The sequence below is a fragment of the Pleurodeles waltl genome, chromosome 9 (genome assembly GCF_031143425.1).
Source record: "Pleurodeles waltl isolate 20211129_DDA chromosome 9, aPleWal1.hap1.20221129, whole genome shotgun sequence".
Lineage (NCBI taxonomy): Eukaryota > Metazoa > Chordata > Amphibia > Caudata > Salamandridae > Pleurodeles > Pleurodeles waltl.
Window position 1 is genome coordinate 381,296,377 of NC_090448.1, and position 18,983 is coordinate 381,315,359.

Consider the following 18,983-nt stretch of genomic DNA (forward strand, 5'->3'; position numbering starts at 1 on the left):
CATGCATCTCAATTTTGGGTAGTCCAACCTCCCCCCACCCCTTTCAGTGCCTTCAGGCTCTAGGGGTTTGGCTAGGGGCCCTTCGGGTTCTATGCCCGCGGCTCCAGCCCCGGCCATGGGGTTCCCTCCGGATCCGTACTGATGCCTGTCATCCCTTCGAGACCTTCCTTGGCACAGATTCGACCGTTGACCCTCCCGGCTTTGGTTGTGCCCATGATAGATGTCGACCCGATCCTCATCCCCGACTCAGAGCGGCGTCGGGCTATGCCGTTTTTTTCTTCGATGGGGTATATTCACCACAGGTTGGATTCAGACCCTTATTCTTATGGGTATGAATACGGGGAAAGATTGGAGGGGTCCCTGGACCCTTATGAATACCAGGATGATGCTAATATGGACTGGGCACAGGAATTGGGCGAGGTCAGTGGTCTGGATACTTATCCAGATGCTGGCATGCTTTCTCCTCCTACTGTGGCTACGGCAGAGGGAGCCACTTATTCTATGGTGGTCAGAAGGGCGGCTGAGGTCCTTGGCCTCAAAATGCCTACTCTTGAAGTCAGGTCTAATCTTCTGACAGAGGTGCTTCAATCAGGGGCTTACACATCTGAGCCTCTCCTTCCTTTCAATGAAGCCCTCACTGGTGTCCTTCTGGGTACTTCGTCCAGACCCAGCACAGGGGTTTCAGTAAACAGGACTATCGTTCACTGCCACCAGCCGACCTGAACGACCCTAAATTCCTGTTTCAACACCCCACACCTGAGAGCCTTGTTATCCAGCTATCCTAGTTATCTGGCGCATTCCCTTCCGCATCTCCAGATCAGGAATCAGAGACTGGACCAACTTGGGAAGAAGATGTTTTCTTCCTCCAGTCTGGCGTTGCGGTCAGTGAACACTGCATGCCTTTTGAGCCATTATACTCACTCCCTGTGGAATACGGTCACGCACATCTTGCTAGAGATTCCGAAGGAAGCCCGGACTATCATCTCACAAGCAGCTGCTGATGGGAGAGACGTGGGGAAGATCATTATCTGATGAGGGCTGGGCATGACTGACTCTGGGCAGATTGGTTGCGTCGACGGTGGCCTTGAGGCGCCATGCCTGATTGAGGACATATGGTTTCTCAGGGGATGTCCAACAGACCCTTATGGACATGCCCTTTGATGGCACCAATCTCTTTGGAGACAAGGCAGACTCTGTGCTTGAGAGGTTCAAGGACTCCCGGGCTACGGCTCAGTCCCTTGGTTTTTTGATTGCCCCTTGTCCCCAACAGTCTGCCTTTTGCCCCTTTCGTAGCCATGGAAAGGGCTCGCTGCTGCACCGCTTTCCCAGCCACTGTGCCACACACATTGTTCAGCCACTGCATGACCGGGGATTCAGAATCCCACAGGCTCGTGGGACAGGGAACCAGAGGTCTGCCCAGGCCACCCTGCCCCTATTGCAGTCTCCAAGCCTTCTTAGTCCGTCCCCCACTCCAGACTAGTTGGCTGCAGGATTCGCTATCACCTGCCCCACTGGAAATCCATCACTATGTACATGTGGGTTTTGCAGATCATCCGAAGGGGCTACTCCCTCCCCTTCGAGACTGCCCCTCTGGCCACGCCTCCATCGTACGCCCACCTACCAGAGGATCATCTGGCACTTCTCTGCGAGGAAGTCACAGCTCTCTTGGCAAAGCAGCCATAGAGAGGGTCCCTGCTCCAGAAGTAGGTTGTGGTTGTTATTCCCGCTACTTTCTGGGGCCCGACAAGGGCTTACATCCTATCCTAGACCTTCGGGCCATCAATCTCTTCCTCAAAAAGAAGTTCAAAATGCTCACCCTGGATCAGGTCCCGTCTGCCTTAGACCCAGGAGACGGGATGGTAGCGTTGGACTTGCAGAACGCTTATTTCCATATCCTCGTCATGCCTGCCCAAAGACGTTGCCTAGGATTCGTGGTAGGTCACAAGCACTTTCAATTTATCATGCTTCCCTTTGACCTTACCAGCACCCCTCGAATGTTCACGGAAGTGATGGTGGTAGTTGCAGCTCATGTGCACAGGTTGGGTGTTTCAATCATCCCCTACCTCGACGACTGGCTGTTAAAGGCAGACATGCCCCAGAAAGTTGTCTCCCACCTTCAGACTACGGCAAACCTCCCGCACACACTGGGGTTCACTATAAATGTGGCAAAGTCACACCTGACTCCCTCTCAGACACTCCCTTTCATTGGAGTTGTTTTGGGCACAGTGCAGTTTCGGGCCTATCCTCCGAAAAGCAAGTCCTGGATATTCAGGGGATGATTCCGATCTTTCAGTCTCTATACTGTGTTCCGGTGAGAGCGACTCTGAGGCTTCTGGGCCTCATGGCCTCCTGCATCCTGCTAGTGACACATGCCAGATGGCATATGCGGGCTCTGCAGTGGGACTTGAAATTCAGATGGGCGCAGCATCAGGGAAATCTCTCCAATATGTTCCTGATCTCAGAGGGGACTGCAAAAGACCTGCAGTGGTGGCATTCAAATTAGGATTGGGTCCGCTGCAGATCTCTCTCCCTTCCCCAAACAAATCTGTCACTCCTGGGATGGGGCGACCACAAGGGAGAGGCGGAGATCAAAGGTCTCTGGACTCCACATCAATCTTTTGGAGCTTCGGGCGATCAGGCTTGCATTGAAAGCATTCCTTTCCTATCTCAACGGGAAAGTGGTGCAGGTGTCCACGGACAACACTACTGCCATGTCGCACTGCAACAAACTGGGCAGAGTGGGGTCCTGTACCCTTTGTCAGGAGGCTCTGTATGTGTGGACATGGCTGGCACATCAGGGCATTTCCCTGGTGGTTTAACATCTGGCGTGCTCTCTAAAGGCCAGAGCAGACAAACTCAGTTGTCGATGCATAGCTGATCACAAATGGCATCTCCATCCAGAGGTGGCACAAGGTCTCTTTCAGCAGTGGGGAGAGCCTTCGTTAGATCTGTTCACCTCTGCAGAGAATGCGCAATGTCAGCTGTTCTGCGCTTTGGGGTTTCCAAGGTGACCTTTGCTCGGCGATGCTTTTTGTCTCGAGTGGAACTCCGGCCTCCTTTACGCCTATACCACTTATGTCCAGAGTTCTGAAGCTGATTAAGAATGACTGGGCCCAAGTAAACTTGGTGGCTCCGGACTGGGCACGGAGAGTATGGTATCCAGAGCTACAGAGCATTTCCATCGATTCTCCACTCAGACTGCCCCTTCAGGAGGATCTTTTGTCGCAGCAGAAAGGGACGGTTCTCCACCCAAACCTGTCCAGTCTTTGCTTACATGTGTGGAGATTGAGCAGCGGCAGTTGATGGCTTTTGGCCTTCCACCCAAAGTCTGTGATGTTAGCTTGGCAGTCAGTCGTCCCTCTCCCAAAACGGTATACGCCTGTCATTGGCATAAATTTATGGCATTGGTGTATCAACAAGTCTGGTCCCCTCTCTGCTGCTCTCTCTGATGTTCTTTTGTGTATTCTTTCTTTGGCCCAGCAGGGCTCTGTTTTGGGCACCCTTAAAAGTGACTTTTCGGCTATCTCAACCTTTCATAGATTGCCTGATCAACCTTCCCTTTATTAAGTCTCCTATTGTTAGTCGATTCCTTAAGGGTCTCACCCATTTCTTTCCTCCCACTCGTTTATCGTGCCTCAGTGGGCCGTCAATCTTGTCCTTACTTGATGTGTGCTCCTTTTTATCCATTACATAATTGTCCCTTACTGCTCCTTACTTTCAAAACCGTTTTTCTTGTTGCCATCACCTCTGTTCGAAGAGTGTGAGTGAGCTTCAGGCTCTTTCTTCAAAGCCCCCATTTTCGTCTGTGCACCCTGATAAAGTGGTGTTACGCACTAGGGTCTCATTCCTTTCCAAAGTAGTTACACCTTTTCATCTAGGCCAGTCCATCACTTTGCCTACTTTTTACGCACCTCCTTCTCATGAAGAGGAGAGATCCCACCGCCTGGATCCAAAAAAAGCGTTGGCATTCTATCTCAATCGTACTAAAGACTTCCAGGTGGACAATCAACTCTGATGGATATGTGGGTGCGAAGAAAGGGAAGGCGGACAAAAGCGTACTATCTCACAATGGGTACTTCTTTGCATCAAAATGTGCTACCCTTTGACAAAGAAGCAACTTCCTGAGGGCTTGTGCTCTCATTCCACCAGTTCAACTGCTGCTACCACAGCTTTAGAATGCGGAGTTCCTGTCATAGATATCTGCCAGGCAGCAATGTGGGCATCCCTACACACGTTTACTAAGCATTACTGCCTGGACAATCGGGTCTGCAGGGACGGCTACTTTGGTCGTTCGGTCCTGCAGGACTTTCTAGTATGATCTTAGTTTGCAGCCCACCACCGAGTATGGCATTGCTTGGGTATGTATTCTAAGGTAAGGAGTCTGCAACTAGAAGTCTCTATCAGATGAACAAGTTACTTACCTTTGGTAATGATTTATCTGGTAGAGACATATTCTAGTTGCAGATTCTTTACCGACCCACCCATCCTCCCCACTTGCAAACTAATTTCTAGGGACAGGAATTCCCCATACAGGGCCTTAGCTCTGGCACACCATTTTCAGTGTTCTTCATGGCTTTGCGCTTTGGCATGGAAAGTCATGAAAAGTAACTAAACTGATGTCACCACGCCAAGCCAGTGTCTATATAAGACTCCAGGCATCATCATAGTGACCACGATGTCTGTGGAGTCGACAGACTCCACCTAACTAGGTGCAAGGGTACTGCTCAAAGAAAAATCTCAGGATCCAGTCTGACGCCTGGGGGGAATTCTAAATTAAGGAATCTGCAACTAGAATATGTCTGATAAATCATTTCCGAAGGTAAGTTTGTTCGTTAGTGCGATTCCACCAGCTATTGAAATTGACATTGTTGCAGTGAAAAAGTAGATATCGCGTATCTTCGTTTTTGTGACGCTGTACCTAGAATGGAATCGAATGCAACAAATAATTCCTTACCAACTGTTTTTTTCCAAGAAACTAATACTGTTGTTTTTGAAGCATGAAAATTAGTTTCAAAGCTTTCAATAAAAGCTGATGGGTTTGGTATTTGTAACAGTTGTGCTATTTGTATGACACTCTGAAAATCACATTATGGAATCATTTGCTGATTCTAATGTCATGTTTCTTTCACAATGAAACTATGCTAGCTAGTTTGTTCAAAGCTTGCATAGACATTTCCTAGTGTCTGTCCTAAGAATTAAGGCAACTGCTCCTTGTAATGAAGGATATAACTTGTAGCAACGCCATTCAGTTGTTTTACTTAATCACTAAATTACTGATCTTCCTTCAAACAAGTATTTTTGCTAATGTTATCAAATGTTAACCATTTTTCATCTTTGTAATTATTTTTTGTCCTAGAGCCAATTCCAAGTCTAAATATTATTTAAGCTGGTTGTGTTACACTTATTATGAAAAGCAATTTGTTTACAAATGAGAGACGTTCCCAATGGGCTAGAACATTGTCCGGGTCTAACCTGTACTTTAATGGGGTCTTAAATACGAGAATTTGGCCACAAAGTCTGGTTTGCTCTCTAACATTGGTACGGTTCTTTATAGGGATCTTGTTTGATAATGACCCAGCAGTATCTAAAATCACTTGGGCCCAATTATGCATATGTAGTCCCTGGAGGAGGAAAAGTAGTTCAGAATCGCCCCTAAGCGGCCTCAACATATACCACAACAAAGTCCGATCTACCAGATCAAAAGCATCTTGAAAATCAACACAACAAAATAGACACCCTTGTACCTCTATTGACTTTTTTCCCATTGCCCAAAGACTAAAACAGTGACCTATTGTAGAGTGACCTTCTTTGAAGCCACCTTGCTCTACAGGAATCAGATTTAACTCTACCTAGGACTTCATTTGGCCTAAGAGAAGCTTTGCAAAAACAAAAACAAAAAAAACTTGCCTAAGTCCAACAGGTTGATTAGGCGATAATTCTTTAGTTGTGTTGGATCATCCTTCCTATAAATTGACCTAATTACTGCACCCTTCCAGCTCTCAGGGATGCAGCAGGAATCAAACATTTTATAAAATATAACAAAGTCTTGCCCACCAATCAACGTTATTTTTATCATTGCTGGGAGATTGTCTGGACCAGCTGCTTTAGTTTAACTTAAGAACCACAATTATTTATTTTACCTTTTGAAGGGAAAAATATGACCATGTCTCCACCTATCTCAACTTTATCCCCCTGATCTAATCCGACTTCCTTCCCTCCATATAAATTGCTCAAATGCTTATTCCAATCACCTTCCTCCACCAAACATTGCATATTCCCAGAGGCTTTCCCTTCCTCACCAGCTGCGAAAACCTCCTAATGTTGTGGGTTTCTTTCACATCTAACATACCTTTCCAATTCATATTTATGTACTCCCATTTCCTATTTCTCATAATATTTTTATAGTCTTGCTTGGATATGCGGAGCTTCTTTTCTGTTCCTTTAGTGCACCTTTTCCTGAATTCCCTTTCCAACTTCCGCACCTTCAACTTCTGAATCCTACATTCTTGAATATACCAGGTATTTTTATGATCCCTTCAAACTTGTCCCTGCTCTGTATTCACATGAATTATTTTTTATTTTACTTTCAGACAATCTACCACTTGTTCGATTACCCTTTCATAACCTATAAACACATCCTTCAGATCTTCAGTCACGCTGAGACCCCCATAATTTATCATCAGATCATTGAGTACTTTTAAGCTATTCTCTGTGATGCAGGTGGTTATCCAACATGGGTACTCTACCTGCAATGCAACCACTCGTTCTCTTAGATCTTTATTCCCTGCCTTGAGTGTTAACTGTAGGGGCCAGTGATCACTACCCTCTAGGTGCATGAGTTAAAATCCCACCACTTCCTTGAAATGTCAAACATTTATAAAGGCATAATCAATAGGGCAAAACTGATTACCTATGCGAAAGTTCTGCTTTGCAGGGCGGCCTGTGTTCTTACGTCCGTTGACGTAAAACAATCCTAAAGAGACTAACATTTTTACTAAGGCCCTATTCCGTGCCATATCCTCTAATCTAGGGTAAATAGCTTCCAGCACGTGTGCAGCGGCCAGCAACTCTTAATGCAATTTATCACTAATTGTTGGATCTTATTTATCATTAAAACCTCCATGATCAATACCAACTGCTCAGCTTTATTTATACATATTAGCTCCAAGTTTTCCTCAAGCAGACTCAGATGGGTATCATAATCTGCTTTCGTCCCTGGCTGGATATATACATTAATTACAGTGAGCTCCCTTGACCCTCAAATATTATTTAATAAGGTCGACCTGACAAGCTAATAGTCAACAACTCTTTGTTTTTATTTTTGCAAATCTGTTGGCTGTTCTAGTTGAGATCAAACTAATTAAGCCACCCGACAGGCATCCTGGCCCTAAACAGGTGGCGTCCTTAAAGAGCCTCAGAAAACCATCTACTGGTTCAGGTTCTTAGCACAGCCAAGTTTCCTGGAAAAGCACTATATCGTACTTTTCCAACCTCTCTTTAAACAAACCCTGTTTAAAATGTTTCTTATATCCTTCTAAGTTCCAGGAAAAAAAACAAAAGGCTGTGCAAAGTATCTGATCCCTACTCCAACTCACTCATCTTACCCCACTATAATCTTCAAGGGGGTTTAAAAGTGGCTCGAAATGGTTCTTCAACATTGGGCCTACGATGGTTATACTTAGCCTGCCCTTGCTTCCGTCCACACATGTTCTTGAATTTTGAGAACCTACTAGACTATATTGTACTTGATCTGGTAGCAGCCCTGCATGACAGTTGAGGGCTCTATAAATTTTCTCTACATTCTCCAATTCCCTCACTTGGACCAGTCTTATGCCCTCCTTCTCTAATTGCTTCTCCACCCTCAATACCAATTTTCTAACACATCCTGAATAAAAGAGGGCCTTTGTCACCTCATTCCCTACACGATTTGTCATAAATCCTATTTGCCTTATCCTCTGATCCGATCCCACATAGGCTGGGACATTTACCCATAACCTCTAATAGGCGTAAGCGACTCAAGGGCTTAAGCTTCCTCCTCTGCTTCCTCCCAATCTCCCTTCGCCAGGTTCCAAGTATATCCACAAACTCTCACTTCCATTATAACCCTCCATTTACCTCATGTTTCCATGACCTCTAGATAATAAGGGGGCGACCCTTCTCCTGTTTTAAACTTTATCCCCCCCTTGTTTTGTTCACTAATTACTTTTCTTTTTATGCCAGTGACTTCCTTATTTTCCTTACTTTCCTTCAAAATGACAATTTGGGAGTAGCTATTCTCCTTTACTAACTGCATGTCTTCTGTGTCTACAACTATAGGTCCCCTTTGAGCCGCACTGCCCTTTTTGGAGATGCCCACATCATGCCTCCGTCGTGGGGCTATTCCTAATTTCTTTTGCCGATCTATCCTCCCCTCTATTTCATGGGCCTTTTCCTTATAGTATGCCCCTGTTTACTTCTTAATATATTAAAATGGGGTATGTAACCTCTTACACTCCAACCTTGACCCCTTTTTATCACCAGCATAGGCTGATTAGAGATATATTTCAATGGCAGATTCTCTGCATTTGTTGTATCGACGGGCCCTCCTTCACTACTTTCTATAGGCGTACTCACCTTGTGGTCCCTTTTCTCTGGCACCAGCATACAGCTGTTTGTTTCAACTCTTCCGTAATCCCCTGTAGTTGTTTTTTATGTGATTATCTAGTCTGTTATTCACAGTCAATACTTCTAAAATGGCCTGTAAGTTTTCTGCATTGAAAACATTACTTCTAATAAGGATGCTGCTGGAGTTGCAGTGATATCTAAACCTAAAACTGACTGCCTAGCAATGGAAGCGGAAGTATCCATTCCGGGTACACCTCTACCTTCCCCTTCTAACCCTTCCTTCTCTAATGTAGTATAAAACGGGCGTCTTTCATGCATCATGTAGTTATTCATCCCAAAGGGGGAGAGGCAAGGACATGAGGATAACCTAAGCTCCGGTAAGAGCACCCCCCCTATACTCTTGTCCATCCCTTCCCCTAACGGTAGGTCCTCATTCTGTATGGAATCCAAAATAATCGAATCACTTGCTACAATCCGTTCATCTTCTCTCTGATCAACTTTTAAAGATTTTATTTTCCTTTCAGTATCCTGTGATACATTGGCTTTCTTTTTAAAATACAAATTCTTTAATTGATACACCCAACAGCGTTAAAGCAGACTCTTCCCTGATGTCTATCTGGGCGTCCTCGTGCTGCAAAGCAGGAAACACATTTCCTCCTTCAAGACTGATATTGGTATCTCCTAAGTGATGATGCTCCTTAGGGATTCCCTTTTTCCTAGTGATATCTTTCAAACCCTTCTTTGGGCCACACGCTTCACATGTCTGCATTTTGTTCAAGGGCATTCTATATTTCTATTTTCTCTGGAGACCATTTGACTATATGATTTAAGGAACTTGCCTCTACCTCCAAATTCCGAATGCCACTATCCCCGCCTCCACACACCATGTTTCTTATTCACCAACAAACCATTAACAAACTTACTCTGCGACAAGAACTCCGAGTTCCGTCTCTAATACTCTGCCCCATCACAGTTCCACAATTTTAACTCCTGCTACTCCACAACTTCCGTATTTTCTATTGCCCCTATGGCTTCTGCCAGAATGCAGAAGCATCAGAGTCAGGATCATAATGCAGGCACACACTGGCTCGGGGGACACACGCAGGTGTGGTGAGCACAGTAGCGGCAACGTTGGAACATACTTTCTTCAATTGAATAATCTCTCTACTCAATTGCAGATTATTCTGTTTCAACCAGAGTACGAGGGGCAAGTCACTTTTTCTCCAGAGTAAAGTACAATTCTCACTAGAATGTATTAATGGCGCGTGAGGAGAATTCTCACCCTACAGTCACTGGCGAGCATCCCAAGTTATATAATAAATGTATTCTTTTCCCTAGTACTTATCTAAGGGAGGCACTAATGCTTATGCTACACGTCGACTCCTGCCACTTGGTTAAAATCTAAGCTTATGACCATGCTGTGCTCTGATTAATGCTTGTTTAGCCAAGCTGTAAGGGAGATGGTCTAGACTGCCCCAACACATACATGTAATGCCCCAGAAGGTGTGTTCTTGAACAAGTCTCCTTTCTTTTGACAAAGGTTGTAAGGAAATGCCTCCTTGGCATGGTTACCCCCTGACTTTTTGCCTTTGCTGATGCCAAGGTATGATTTGAAAGTGTGCTGAGGCCTGCTAACCAGGCCTCAGTCCCTAACCTGTACTTTTGTTTCCACAATTGGCACACCCTGGCATCCAGGTAAGACCCTTGTAACTGGTACCCCTGGTACCAAGGGCCCTGATGCCAGGGAAGGTCTCTAAGGGCTGCAGCATATCTTATACCACCCTGGGGACCCCTCACTCAGCACAGACACACTGCTTGTCAGATTGTGTGTGCTGGTGGGGATAAAATGACTAAGTACATGGCACTCCCCTCAGGGTGCCATGCCAACCTCAAACTGCCTATGGCATAGATAAGTCACCCCTCTAGCAGGCCTTAGAGCCCTAAGGGAGGGTGCACTATACCATAGGTGAGGGCATAAGTGCATGAGCACTATGCCCCTACAGTGTCTAAGCAAACCCTTAGACATTGTAAGTGCAGGGTAGCCATAAGAGTATACGGTCTGGGAGTCTGTCAAACACAAACTCCACAGCACCATCATGGCTACACTGAAAACTGGGAAGTTTGGTATCAAACTTCTCAGCACAATAAATGCATACTGATGCCAGTGTACATTTTATTGTAAAATACACCCCAGAGGGCATCTTAGAGATTCCCCCTGAAACCATACCCGACTACCAGTGTAGGCTGACTAGTTTTAGCAGCCTGCCACACACCAGACATGTTTCTGGCCACATGGGGAGAGTGCCTTTGTCACTCTGTGGCTAGTAACAAAGCCTGTACTGGGTGGAGGTGCTTCTCACCTCCCCCTGCAGGAACTGTAACACCTGGCGGTGAGCCTCAAAGGCTCACCCCCTTTGTTACAGCACCCCAGGGCACTCCAGCTAGTGGAGTTGCCCGCCTCCTCCGGCCACGGCCCCACTTTTGGCGGCAAGGCCGGAGGAGATAATGAGAAAAACAAGGAGTCGTCACTGGCCAGTCAGGACAGCCCCTAAGGTGTCCTGAGCTGAGGTGCCTCTGACTTTTAGTAATCCTCCGTCTGAGGATTAGTGATGTGCCCCCCTCCCCTCAGGGAGGAGTCACAAAGAGGGTGTAGCCACCCTCAGGGCTAGTAGCCATTGGCTACTAACCCCCCAGACCTAAACACACCCCTAAATCGAGTATTTAGGGGCTCCCAGAACCCAGCAAGATAGATTCCTGCAACCTAAGACGAAGAAGGACTGCTGAGCTGAAAAACCTGCAGAGAAGACGGAGACACCAACTGCTTTGGCCCCAGCTCTACTGGCCTGTCTCCCCACTTCAAAAGAACTGCTCCAGCGACGCGTTCCACAGGGCCCAGCGACCTCTGAAGCCTCAGAGGACTACCCTGCATCTAAAAGGACCAAGAACTCCAGAGGACAGCAGCTCTGTTCCAAGAAAGAAGCATCTTTGCAACAAAGGAGCAACTTTGAAAGAACACATGTTTCCCACCTGAAGCGTGAGACTTTGCACTCTGCACCCGACGCCCCCGGCTCGACCTGCGGAGAACCAACACTACAGGGCGGACTCCCCGGTGACTGCGAGCCCGTGAGTAGCCAGAGTTGACCCCCCCCTGAGCCCCCACAGCGACGCCTGCAGAGGGAATCCAGAGGCTCCCCCTGACCGCGACTGCCTGCTTCAAAGACCCGACGCCTGGTAAGGACACTGCGCCCACAGCCCCCAGGACCTGAAGGATCCGACCTCCAGTGCAGGAGCGACCCCCAGGTGGCCCTCTCCCTTGCCCAGGTGGTGGCTACCCGAGGAGCCCCCCCTTGCCTGCCTGCATCACTGAAGAGACCCCTAGGTCTCCCATTGAACTACATTGCAAACCCGATGCATGTTTGCACACTGCACCCGGCCGCCCCCGTGCCGCTGAGGGTGTACCTTTTGTGCTGACTTTTGTCCCCCTGGTGCCCTACAAAACCCCCCCTGGTCTGCCCTCCGAAGACGCGGGTACTTACCTGCTGGCAGACTGGAACCGGGGCACCCCCTTCTCCATTGAAGCCTATGTGTTTTGGGCACCACTTTGACCTCTGCACCTAACCAGCCCTGAGCTGCTGGTGTGGTAACTTTGGGGTTGCCCTGAACCCCCAACGGTGGGCTACCTTGGACCCAACTTTGAACCCTGTAGGTGGTTTACTTACCTGCAAAACTAACAAACACTTACCTCCCCCAGGAACTGTTGAAAATTGCAGTGTCCAGTTTTAAAATAGCTTATTGCCATTTGTGTGAAAACTGTATATGCTATTTTGCTAATTCAAAGTTCCCAAGATACCTGAGTGAAATACCTTTCATTTAAAGTATTGTTTGTAAATCTTGAACCTGTGGTTCTTAAAATAAACTAAGAAAATATATTTTTCAATACAAAAACCTATCGACCTGGAATTGTCTGAGTGTGTGTTCCTCATTTATTGCCTGTGTGTGTACAACAAATGCTTAACACTACTCTCTGATAAGCCTACTGCTCGACCAGACTACCACAAAATAGAGCATTAGAATTATCTCTTTTTGCCACTATCTTACCTCTAAGGGGAACCCTTGGACTCCGTGCATGCTATTTCTTACTTTGAAACAGTGCATACAGAGCCAACTTACTACAAAGGTTTTTTTTTTTTTTTTGTAAAGGGCCTGCCTGTCCTCAAAGGCGCAGCTGGCCCCACCTGCGCCCCCTGTCCTCAGACAGCTCAGCCAGCCGCAGCTCGTGCTGTGGTCCGAGAGGGACAAACAAGCTGTTGGGAATGTGTGGATATTATATATAACAAAATTTCAGAAACTTGATTGATTAATTCTATACAAAACAAACTTAAACTTTAAAAACATTGGTAGTTATTGTTAATTTACACCCTGGCCAACACTTGCACACCTCAGTACACTGTTTTGTGAACTTGCTAGACAGATTGCATCAACTATACCCATGCACAGTGTTCTCATAATTGATGTAATTTCAGATGTCATAAGTGCTGCTATTATTAAACAGTGGTATAAGTGATGTAATATGAAAGAGCACAATCGGTGCATAGTAGCAGGGTGAGTTATAGTTAATGTAGTCTGCCTAGCAAGTTATTTTTTTCATTGAATTTCAATGTTTTTTTTTTTTTTTTTTTTTTAAGCAAAATGATATTCAAATCGTTTGAGTGGAGTGTCATTGAGTGGAGGAGAGTGTCATTGAGCGCAATAGTGTAATGTACAGCACAGTGGTTCAGAGTAGAGTGTCATAGAGTGTCATAGAGTGCAGTTGTGCAGAGTAGAGTACAATGGTGTAAGGAAATGTCTCCCTGTTGCAGTTACCCCCCACTTTTTGCCCGATACTGATGCTGACTTGACTGAGAAGTGTACTGGGACCCTGCTAACCAGGCACCAGCACCAGTGTTCTTTCACCTAAAATGTACCATTGTTTCCACAATTGGCACACCCCTGGCACACAGATAAGTACCTTGTAAAAGGTACCAGTGGTACCAAGGGCCCTGTGACCAGGGAAGGTCTCTAAGGGCTGCAGCATGTGTTGTGCCACCCTTAGGGACCCCTCACCTAACACATGCACACTGCCATTGCAGATTGTGTGTGTTGGTGGGGAGAAAAAGGGAAAGTCGACATGGCATTCCCCTTAGGGTGCCATGCACACACAATACTGCCTATGGCTTAGGTAATCACCCCTCTAGCAGGCCTTACAACAATAAGGCAGGGTGCACTATACCACATGTGAGGGCATAGCTGCATGAGCAATATGCCCCTACAGTGTCTAAGTCTATTCTTAGACATTGTAAGTACAGTTGTGGCCATATTAAGTATATGGTCTGGGAGTTGGTCAAAAACAAACTCCACAGCTCCATAATGGGTACACTGAATACTGGGAAGTTTGGTATCAAACTTCTCAGAATAATAAAGCCACACTGATGCCAGTGTTGGATTTATTAAAAAATGTACACAGAGGTCATCTTAGAGATTCCCCCTGTATTTTACCCAATCCTTCAGTGCAGGACTGACTAGTCTGTGCCAGCCTGCTTCTGAGAGACTAGTTTCTGACCCCCTGGGGTGAGAGCCTTTGTGCTCTCTGAGGCCAGAAACAAAGCCTGCACTGGGTGGAGATGCTTAACACCTCTCCCCTTCAGGAACTGTAACACCTAGCAGTGAGTCTCAAAGGCTCAGCTAGTGGAGATGCCCGCCCTCTCTCCACAGCCCCCACTTTTGGCAGCAAGTCCAGAGGAGATAATGAGAAAAACAAGGAGGAGTCACCCACCAGTCAGGACAGCCCCTAAGGTGTCCTGAGCTGAGGTGACCCCTGCCTTTAGAAATCCTCCATCTTGATTTTGGAGGATTCCCCCAATAGGATTAGGGATGTCCCCCCCCCTCCCCACAGGAGGAGGCACAAGGACAGTAGCCATTGGCTACTGCCCTACCAGACCTAAACACCCCCCTAAATTCAGTATTTAGGGGCTCCCCAGAACCCAGGAAATCAGATTCCTGAAACAAGGACTGCTGACCTACAAGCCTGCAGAGAAGGAGGAAGACGACAACTGCTTTGGCCCCAGCCCTACCGGCCTGTCTCCAACTTCGAACACCTGCAACCAGCGACGCATCCGACAGGGACCAGCGCCCTCTGAAGCCTCAGAGGACTGCCCTGGACTAAAGGACCAAGAAACTCCTGTGAACAGTGGCCCTGTTCAAAACCTGCAACTTCTTTGCAACAAAGAAGCAACTTCCAAAGGCTTCACGTTTCCCGCTGGAAGCGTGAGACTTCACACACTGCACCCGACGCCCCCGGCTCGACCTGCAGAAAACCAACACCTCAGGGAGGACTTCCTGGCGACTGTGAGCCCGTGAGTAACCAGAGACGACCCCCATGACCCCACACAGCGACGCCTGTAGAGAGAATCCAGAGGCTCCCCCTGACCGCGACTGCCTGTAACAAGGGACCTGACGCCTGGAACCAACACTGCACCCGCAGCCCCCAGGACCTGAAGGAACTGAACTTCAGTGCAAGAGCGACCCCCCCAGGCGAACCTCTACTTAGCCCAGGTGGTGGCTAATCCGAGAAGCCCCCCCCCCCTGTGCCTGCCTGCAACGCTAGGGTCACATCCGGGTCCCTCCATTGTTTTCAATCTAAAACTTGATGCCTGCTTTGCTCACTGCACCCGGCTGCCCCTGTGCCGCTAGGGTGTACTTTGTGTGCCTTCTTGTGTCTTCCACCCCCCCGGTGCCCTACAAAACCCCCCTGGTCTGCCCTCCGAAGACGCGGGTACTTACCTGCTGGCAGACTGGAACCGGGGCACCCCCTTCTCCATTGAAGCCTATGTGTTTTGGGCACCACTTTGACCTCTGCACCTGACCAGCCCTGAGCTGCTGGTGTGGTAACTTTGGGGTTGCCCTGAACCCCCAACGGTGGGCTACCTTGGACCCAACTTTGAACCCTGTAGGTGGTTTACTTACCTGCAAAACTAACAAACACTTACCTCCCCCAGGAACTGTTGAAAATTGCACAGTGTCCAGTTTTAAAATAGCTTATTGCCATTTGAGTGAAAACTGTATATGCTATTTTGCTAATTCAAAGTTCCCAAGATACCGGAGTGAAATACCTTTCATTTAAAGTATTGTTTGTAAATCTTGAACCTGTGGTTCTTAAAATAAACGAAGAAAATATATTTTTCAATACAAAAACCTATCGACCTGGAATTGTCTTTGAGTGTGTGTTCCTCATTTATTGCCTGTGTGTGTACAACAAATGCTTAACACTACCCTCTGATAAGCCTACTGCTCGACCAGACTACCACAAAATAGAGCATTAGAATTATCTCTTTTTGCCACTATCTTACCTCTAAGGGGAACCCTTGGACTCCGTGCATGCTATTTCTTACTTTGAAACAGTGCATACAGAGCCAACTTACTACAAAGGTTTTTTTTTTTTTTTTTGTAAAGGGCCTGCCTGTCCTCAAAGGCGCAGCTGGCCCCACCTGCGCCCCCTGTCCTCAGACAGCTCAGCCAGCCGCAGCTCGTGCTGTGGTCCGAGAGGGACAAACAAGCTGTTGGGAATGTGTGGATATTATATATAACAAAATTTCAGAAACTTGATTGATTAATTCTATACAAAACAAACTTAAACTTTAAAAACATTGGTAGTTATTGTTAATTTACACCCTGGCCAACACTTGCACACCTCAGTACACTGTTTTGTGAACTTGCTAGACAGATTGCATCAACTATACCCATGCACAGTGTTCTCATAATTGATGTAATTTCAGATGTCATAAGTGCTGCTATTATTAAACAGTGGTATAAGTGATGTAATATGAAAGAGCACAATCGGTGCATGGTAGCAGGGTGAGTTATAGTTAATGTAGTCTGCCTAGCAAGTTATTTCTTTCATTGAATTTCAATGTTTTTTTTTTTTTTTTTTTTTTTAAGCAAAATGATGTTCAAATCGTTTGAGTGGAGTGTCATTGAGTGGAGGAGAGTGTCATTGAGCGCAATAGTGTAATGTACAGCACAGTGGTTCAGAGTAGAGTGTCAGAGTGCAGTTGTGCAGAATAGAGTACAATGGTGTAAGGAAATGTCTCCCTGTTGCAGTTACCCCCCACTTTTTGCCCGATACTGATGCTGACTTGACTGAGAAGTGTACTGGGACCCTGCTAACCAGGCACCAGCACCAGTGTTCTTTCACCTAAAATGTACCATTGTTTCCACAATTGGCACACCCCTGGCACACAGATAAGTACCTTGTAAAAGGTACCAGTGGTACCAAGGGCCCTGTGACCAGGGAAGGTCTCTAAGGGCTGCAGCATGTGTTGTGCCACCCTTAGGGACCCCTCACCTAACACATGCACACTGCCATTGCAGATTGTGTGTGTTGGTGGGGAGAAAAAGGAAAAGTCGACATGGCATTCCCCTTAGGGTGCCATGCACACACAATACTGCCTATGGCTTAGGTAATCACCCCTCTAGCAGGCCTTACAACCCTAAGGCAGGGTGCACTATACCACATGTGAGGGCATAGCTGCATGAGCAATATGCCCCTACAGTGTCTAAGTCTATTCTTAGACATTGTAAGTACAGTTGTGGCCATATTAAGTATATGGTCTGGGAGTTGGTCAAAAACAAACTCCACAGCTCCATAATGGGTACACTGAATACTGGGAAGTTTGGTATCAAACTTCTCAGAATAATAAAGCCACACTGATGCCAGTGTTGGATTTATTAAAAAATGTACACAGAGGTCATCTTAGAGATGCCCCCTGTATTTTACCCAATCCTTCAGTGCAGGACTGACTGGTCTGTGCCAGCCTGCTTCTGAGAGACTAGTTTCTGACCCCCTGGGGTGAGAGCCTTTGTGCTCTCTGAGGCCAGAAACAAAGCCTGCACTGGGTGGAGATGCTTAACACCTCTCCCCTTCAGGAACTGTAACACCTAGCAGTGAGTCTCAAAGGCTCAGCTAGTGGAGATGCCCGCCCTCTCTCCACAGCCCCCACTTTTGGCGGCAAGTCCAGAGGAGATAATGAGAAAAACAAGGAGGAGTCACCCACCAGTCAGGACAGCCCCTAAGGTGTCCTGAGCTGAGGTGACCCCTGCCTTTAGAAATCCTCCATCTTGATTTTGGAGGATTCCCCCAATAGGATTAGGGATGTCCCCCCCCCCTCCCCACAGGAGGAGGCACAAGGACAGTAGCCATTGGCTACTGCCCTACCAGACCTAAACACCCCCCTAAATTCAGTATTTAGGGGCTCCCCAGAACCCAGGAAATCAGATTCCTGAAACAAGGACTGCTGACCTACAAGCCTGCAGAGAAGGAGGAAGACGACAACTGCTTTGGCCCCAGCCCTACCGGCCTGTCTCCAACTTCGAACACCTGCAACCAGCGACGCATCCGACAGGGACCAGCGCCCTCTGAAGCCTCAGAGGACTGCCCTGGACTAAAGGACCAAGAAACTCCTGTGAACAGTGGCCCTGTTCAAAACCTGCAACTTCTTTGCAACAAAGAAGCAACTTCCAAAGGCTTCACGTTTCCCGCTGGAAGCGTGAGACTTCACACACTGCACCCGACGCCCCCGGCTCGACCTGCAGAAAACCATCACCTCAGGGAGGACTTCCTGGTGACTGTGAGCCCGTGAGTAACCAGAGACGACCCCCATGACCCCACACAGCGACGCCTGTAGAGAGAATCCAGAGGCTCCCCCTGACCGCGACTGCCTGTAACAAGGGACCTGACGCCTGGAACCAACACTGCACCCGCAGCCCCCAGGACCTGAAGGAACTGAACTTCAGTGCAAGAGCGACCCCCCCAGGCGAACCTCTACTTAGCCCAGGTGGTGGCTGTTCCGAGAAGCCCCTCCCCCTGTGCCTGCCTGCAACGCTAGGGTCACATCCGGGTCCCTCCATTGTTTTCAATCTAAAACCTGATGCCTGCTTTGCTCACTGCACCCGGCTGCCCCTGTGCCGCTAGGGTGTACTTTGTGTGCCTTCTTGTGTCTTCCACCCCCCCCCCGGTGCTCTACAAAACCCCCTTGGTCTGCCCCTGAGGACGCAAGTACTTACCTGCTGGTAGACTGGAACCGGAGCACACCTGTTCCCCATAGACGCCTGTGTGTTTTGGGCACCTCTTTGACCTCTGCACCTGACCGGCCCTGAGCTGCTGGTGTGGTAACTTTGGGGTTGCCTTGAATCCTCAACGGTGGGCTGCCTATGCCCCAAACTTGAGACTTGTAAGTGTTTTACTTACCTTCAAAACTAACCTTTTACTTATCTCCCCCAGGAACTGTTGATTTTTGGAGTGTCCACTTTGAAAATAGCTTATTGTAATTTTTACAAAGGCTGTA

General features: G+C 47.4%; 1 protein-coding gene across 2 annotated transcripts in view; it reads left to right on the forward strand.

The window, feature by feature from the left end:
* LOC138259339 (uncharacterized) overlaps window positions 1–18,983 on the forward strand; it is a 640,620-nt gene that overhangs the window by 329,197 nt on the left and 292,440 nt on the right. The gene's annotated exons all lie outside the window — the stretch shown is intronic.